This window comes from Schistocerca serialis, chromosome 3 (genome assembly GCF_023864345.2).
Source record: "Schistocerca serialis cubense isolate TAMUIC-IGC-003099 chromosome 3, iqSchSeri2.2, whole genome shotgun sequence".
NCBI classification, from domain to species: Eukaryota; Metazoa; Arthropoda; class Insecta; order Orthoptera; family Acrididae; genus Schistocerca; species Schistocerca serialis.
Genome location: NC_064640.1, coordinates 776,245,863 through 776,252,009, shown reverse-complemented (window position 1 = coordinate 776,252,009; position 6,147 = coordinate 776,245,863). Strand labels below are relative to the sequence as shown.

The following is a 6,147-nucleotide window of genomic DNA, read 5'->3' as shown; positions in this document are numbered from 1 at the left end:
CGAAAGGTACTACGGAAACAAAGAAAGCTTCATCATAGGTTTAAGAGTAGTCGAATCATAGCTGATAAGGAAAAGCTGAACGAAGCGAAAAAGAGCGTAAAGAGAGCAATGAGAGAAGCATTCAACGAATTCGAACATAAAACATTGGCAAACAATCTAAACAAGAACCCTAAAAAGTTTTGGTCATATGTAAAATCGGTAAGCGGATCTAAATCCCCTATTCAGTCACTCGTTGACCACGATGGCACCGAAACAGAGGACGACCGAAGAAAGGCAGAAATACTGAATTCAGTGTTCCGAAACTGTTTCACTGCGGAAAATCGTAACACGGTCCCTGACTTCAGCCGTCGCACGGACGCCAAAATGGAAAATATTGAAATAAACGATATCGGAATTGAAAAACAACTGCTATCACTTAGTAGCGGAAAAGCATCCGGACCAGACGAGATACCCTTAAGATTCTACAGTGATTATGCTAAAGAACTTGCCCCTTTCTATCAGCAATTTATCGTAGATCGCTGGAAGAACGTAAAGTACCTAGCGACTGGAAGAAAGCGCAGGTCGTTCCCATTTTCAAGAAGGGTCATAAATCAGATGCGAATAATTATAGGCCTATTTCGCTTACGTCAATCTGTTGTAGAATAATGGAACATGTTTTGTGTTCTCGTATTATGACGTTCTTAGATAATACAAATCTCCTTCATCATAACCAACATGGATTCCGCAAACAGAGATCATGTGAAACTCAGCTCGCCCTATTTGCCCAAGAAATTCACAGTGCCGTAGACACTGGCGAGCAGATTGATGCCGTATTCCTGGACTTCAGGAAGGCATTTGATACGGTTCCGCACTTACGTTTAGTGAAAAAAATACGAGCTTACGGAATATCGGACCAGGTTTGTGATTGGATTCAGGATTTCCTAGAAGAAAGAACACAGCATGTCATTCTTAACGGTTCAAAATCTGCAGATGTAGAGGTAATTTCGGGAGTACCGCAGGGAAGCGTGATAGGACCTTTATTGTTTACAATATACACAAATGACTTAGTTGACAACATCGGTAGCTCCGTGAGGCTATTTGCAGATGACACGGTTGTCTACAAGAAAGTAGCAACATCAGAAGACTCGTACGTACTCCAGGAGGACCTGCAGAGGATTAATGCATGGTGCGACAGCTGGCAGCTTTCCCTAAACGTAGATAAATGTAATATAATGCGCATACATAGGGGCAGAAATCCATTCCAGTACGATTATGCCATAGGTGGTAAATCATTGGAAGCGGTAACGACCGTAAAATACTTAGGAGTTACTATCCGGAGCGATCTGAAGTGGTATGATCACATAAAACAAATAGTGGGAAAAGCAGGCGCCAGGTTGAGATTCATAGGAAGAATTCTAAGAAAATGTGACTCATCGACGAAAGAAGTAGCTTACAAAACGCTTGTTCGTCCGATTCTTGAGTATTGCTCATCAGTATGGGACCCTTACCAGGTTGGATTAATAGAAGAGATAGACATGATCCAGCGAAAAGCAGCGCGATTCGTCATGGGGACATTTAGTCAGCGCGAGAGCGTTACGGAGATGCTGAACAAGCTCCAGTGGCGGACACTTCAAGAAAGGCGTTACGCAATACGGAGAGGTTTATTATCGAAATTACGAGAGAGCACATTCCGGGAAGAGATGGGCAACATATTACTACCGCCCACATATATCTCGCGTAATGATCAGAACGAAAAGATCCGAGAAATTAGAGCAAATACGGAGACTTACAAGCAGTCGTTCTTCCCACGCACAATTCGTGAATGGAACAGGGAAGGGGGGATCAGATAGTGGTACAATAAGTACCCTCCGCCACACACCGTAAGGTGGCTCGCGGAGTATAGATGTAGATGTAGATGTAGAAATGGCTTAGCTAGCTTTTGCTGGCGCAATATCCGGAAAGATCGATGAGATCTAACGGAAATGTTTTTCCCTCGCTTCAACTAAGATAAAAGTATTCTTCATAATTTTAAAAACAAGCTCGGTATCTGAAAGCCGGTTGTGTATCTCATTCCATACGGCTGTGACACGCCTCACCTGGGACAGAGTATCAGAAGACTCTTGAACAGATTCAAGGAACATCAGCGACAAACCTAAGTAAAACAGCCAAGAAAATTCACTGTCGTCAAGTACAAGCTTGAACATAATCATAAAACTGAATACGATGATACGAGTATCGTGGTGCAACATTCACTTTCTGGTTGGGGTAGGGGCAGCTAGTACACACAACAGAAAATCTCACTGTACCTGAAAAATTCGGCTGGGTAGATCCTCGAAATACTGTGCATAAACATGAAACAGCTCGTCAGAAAATCCGGCTATACATCATTAGCCAATAGCGAAGAGGAAACCTGAGATATTTACATTTTCATTGACATCTACATGATTACACCGCAGTTCACACTTAAGTGATTGCAGACCGTTCATCGAAATGTGTTCAAGTCGTTTCTCTACAGATCCACCCTCGAACAAGTAGCGGGAAAAACGAACATTTCATCTTTCATTCGAACTCTGATTTCTCTTATTTTAATACAATGAATGTGACAGCCAAAAAATTATTTTCGCCTTTGGATTTTGACTGAAATTTCGTGAGAAGATCCGGCTGCAAAGAGAACACACATTTCTTTTAAAGATTGCCACTCATCTTGCGTTATCATATTCGTGGAAGTCGCTCTCGTATACCACGATAACACCAAATGAGCTGCTATCCTTTGAACTTGAAGATATCAAGTCATCTTGCTGTTCATGTGTCCCAGTAACCCTACCATTCTTGTAGGAACCATGCTAAAATTGTTCTTAATTTTCCGTAGATTTTTGTATGATTTCCTTCGCTCGTTTCTTCTTCCAGTACCCTGCACCTCGTTTCAGACAGAAGGGGTGGTGGTGTAAAGGAACAGGTTACCGGATTTACGCCAGTATCAGGGATTAAATTCCAAACGACTTCTAAAGTGTATGTATGAGACAATGTTGATGGCGATCCGTCTGCAGGATGCGGACATTAAATTCGGCGGCCCAGTTTGTGGTACCTGAGAGAAGTAGGCTATGTGCCGCCACCAGGTTTCATCCTCCCCTTTCTCTCATCATCATTCAACACATACATGACACCACACTTCCACACCCATTACAGTAATCTAAACTGATCAGTTACACATAAACGACACACATCGCTTAGACTTCGTGAAGGGAAGGTGCCTACATGTGTGAAGGGCAGAAAACAAGTTTAACAATTCAGTTGGCTGAAGATGCCCTTCGGGATTTCCAAGTCAATAATGGCATACGACTATACTTTACTTCGGGACTCGCAGGTAAATTGGCTTGAGATCCACAATTACCTGATCAGCAAGGGATTCTACGGCAGCAAAGGCAACTGAACGTGGTTGTAATGCGTCGTCCTTAACCCCTTGTACACGAGAGACTCATCAATGCTTAAGACTGCATACCGGTGGTCCATGAGTTTGTGATGAAAACGAATATTACGAAATAATATGGACTTTTTCATTTCCTTTACATGCCGTACAGAATAGATAATATTGCATAAAATTTCTATAAGTTTGTTAGTAATGGAGTAAAGGGGACAGACTTGCGTTTCGTCTCCATTGATGATGTAGTGGTAAAGGCATCTCAGGCAGATAGGACGAATGTTATTTTTTATGAGAAGTCTTCAACCATTCAGTGTCTATGGAAGCCCACTGAATCGTGACAACAGCGTCGCCACATCTCTCAACTGGAAATAAGTCCTACATGAGGCGTTCGGAGTTCACCAGCCCAGCCTGGATGGGATCGACTGTTCACACTACCGGTCGTCCAGACGTTCCAGCCCACTCTGTGTGTGTGAGGCCATGCTGCAGTACCTTCAACAGATCCCGGAAGCCTTTATGTTTAAAACTAAACTAAATTAAGCTACTCCCACACAGGCCATGTAGGCCCAAAGGTAGCGACCGGCCGCCTTGTCATCGTCAGCCCACAGGCGTTACTCGATGCGGATGTGGAGGGGCATGTGATCAGCACACCGCTCTGCCGGCCGCATGTCAGTTTCCGAGACCAGAGCCGCTACTTCTCAATCAAGTAGCTCCTCAGTTTGTCTCACAAGGGCTGAGCGCATCCCGCTTGCCAACAGCGCTCAGCAGACCGGATGGTCACCCATCCAAGTGCTAGCCTAGCCCGACAGCGCTTAACTTCGGTGATCCTACGGGAACCGGTGTTCCCACTGCGGCAAGGCCGTTGGCAGCCTTTATATTTACTTTCTAGATGTAGCTGACTAAATGTAGTGTTCTTGGCCATCATTTCTTACAGAGATACTCAATTCTTATAAAACTCTAAAACACTTCGGATGACTACACGACGTAGCTTCGTTATATACACTCACTCCTGATGTATTCATTAAGAAAAAATCCTGTAAGTTCAGCTGAAATATTTCATTTCTCAATTTATATCCGCCTGTTGCCACATCGATGGCTACAAAGATGCTGTTGCTGATGCATGCATCATATGAGATTTCGCTCAACCAAACGGAAGTATTCACAAACAGGTAATTAGAAGGTGTCGCTTATTGCTCGTTGCTGGGGAAATGATGTGATAACCTGAGTGTTTCTCGTTTCCGAGTAGTAGAAACAGCAACACCAAGCAGGAATTTACCCAGCAGCGCGATACCCTTCGTACCAGATTTAAGTGATCTGTGATTGAAGGTTTCAAACCTTGAAGTAGATGCGAGGTAGTCCTGGAGTTCGCATAATATTAGACAAACACACTCAACAAAAAACGACTTACCACCAGTGGACATCACGGGAATAACGTCTTTCGTTCCCTGTAGTCCTGAGAGCGCTCTCGATTTAGCGACGAAGAGAGTCTATAATATTCTTGAGGTGTGTCATATCTAGCTGTAGCCTTTCGTTCATGATTAGACACCAAATAGCTAAAAACTGTGGGGATGTGAACTGCCAAGTTCCCGTAAAGGGGAACTCAAGAATCACATCATACACCTTTATGGGGAGGAGATGTATCGCAGCATGAAGAAATTTGAAAAGTTGCGCCACCGTAGATGTCGTTTGCTAAGTACTCTTGCCTTTCTAAAGAGATGTCGTTCCGAGAATGTTGTTCCAAATTTTGCTAAGGTTATGCATCACATCGATTCTGCAGCAGCTAAGAGAATCAAGAAACGAGCCAGCCTCGCATTGGTTCGTGAGAGAGTGCAATTCACCCGCCGGAGCCTTGAGTTTATCTCACAGGAATTACTCATACTACATTTGCAACTGGCTAGTAAGTTCACTTCTTGTTCCTGGGATTGGATTGATGGTGTCACCTGAATGTCAGCTGATTCCGCCCATAAGAAGGCTACGGGACGTCAAACAGCTAAGTTCTCACGTCTCCTTGACAAACGATCTCTGCAGGTTCCGTGCAAGACTGTCATCAATTTGAGTGGCATGGTGTTGAGTGATGATGCGGTCTCGGTTTTGCAGAAAGGTCTCAACTTCGCTCCCACCCCCAAGTTCACTCCGGTCGCAAAAACTGTTAGTGCTTTTGAACAGGTTGCAGCTCGACTTCCGCCTGAATCAGCCGAGGAAATACGTCGTGAAACTTGTCGTGCGTTGACGAAATCCAAGCCGATGAGGTCAAATATCAGCAGTAAAGAGAGGGCGGCCATTCGTGATCTGAGGGAGCGCTCTGAAATTGTTGCCTTACCGGCTGACAAAGGCAATGCTACAGTTGTTGTCTCCCATAAGGACTACACTGATAAGATGCAGAGCCTGCTAAATGACGATTCCTACCGGAAGATCAGCGTTGACCCTACAAAGAAGGTGGAGAACAAGACGAGGGCGCTTCTCAAGGACGCAGATTTTCCGGAGGGTGACGCTAAGAAATTGTTACCCCAAGGTCCGGCACCGCCTAGACTATATGGACTCCCGAAGGTTCACAAAGAGGGGGTACCATTACGCCCCATTGTCAGCAACATCAGGGCACCTACATATTTGTTGGCCAAATACCTGACGGGAATATTAAGTCCTTATGTGGGTAAATGCCCTCATCACATCTGTAATTCCGTGGATTTTGTTAAACGCCTTGATAGCTTCAGGTTGGATGAGTCAGATATCATGGTGAGTTTTGACGTCGT

At 44.3% G+C, this 6,147-nt stretch overlaps 1 pseudogene; it reads right to left on the bottom strand.

Annotated features, from left to right (window-relative positions):
* Positions 1 to 4,146: 4,146 nt before the first annotated feature.
* LOC126471952 (5S ribosomal RNA) lies at positions 4,147 to 4,264 on the bottom strand (annotated as a pseudogene).
* Between the last annotated feature and the right edge of the window lie 1,883 nt (positions 4,265 to 6,147).